This window comes from Gavialis gangeticus, unplaced genomic scaffold (genome assembly GCF_001723915.1).
Source record: "Gavialis gangeticus isolate Ggan-Ray unplaced genomic scaffold, GavGan_comp1, whole genome shotgun sequence".
NCBI lineage: Eukaryota > Metazoa > Chordata > Crocodylia > Gavialidae > Gavialis > Gavialis gangeticus.
Window position 1 is genome coordinate 98,354,370 of NW_017729025.1, and position 318 is coordinate 98,354,687.

The 318-nt window shown below is 46.9% G+C and overlaps 1 protein-coding gene across 1 annotated transcript in view; it reads left to right on the forward strand.

Moving 5' to 3' along the window:
• CKAP5 (cytoskeleton associated protein 5) overlaps positions 1-318 on the forward strand; it is a 127,217-nt gene that overhangs the window by 96,519 nt on the left and 30,380 nt on the right. The gene's annotated exons all lie outside the window — the stretch shown is intronic.

Below are 318 nucleotides of genomic sequence, written 5' to 3' on the forward strand. Positions count from 1 at the left end.
GGGTCTTCAGAAGGAGGCTAGATAGACACCTTGCTGGGGTCGTTTGACCCCAGCATTCTTTCCTGCCCATGGCAGGGGGTTGGACTTGATGATCTGCTCAGGTCCCTTCCGACCCTACCAACTATGAAACTATGACCTGTCTAAGATGATGCATATATTTGTCAGGTCTGTTATTATGAAGAATGCTGCTGATGCAGGTCCTCCGAGAAGGCCTGAAAATTAAGTATGCTTAGGGGAGTCTTGATCAGTTGTTAAAAAATGTAAAATATTGGCATTTCAAAATCTATTGTATTGACATTCCCCCCCCCCCCCCCGGGG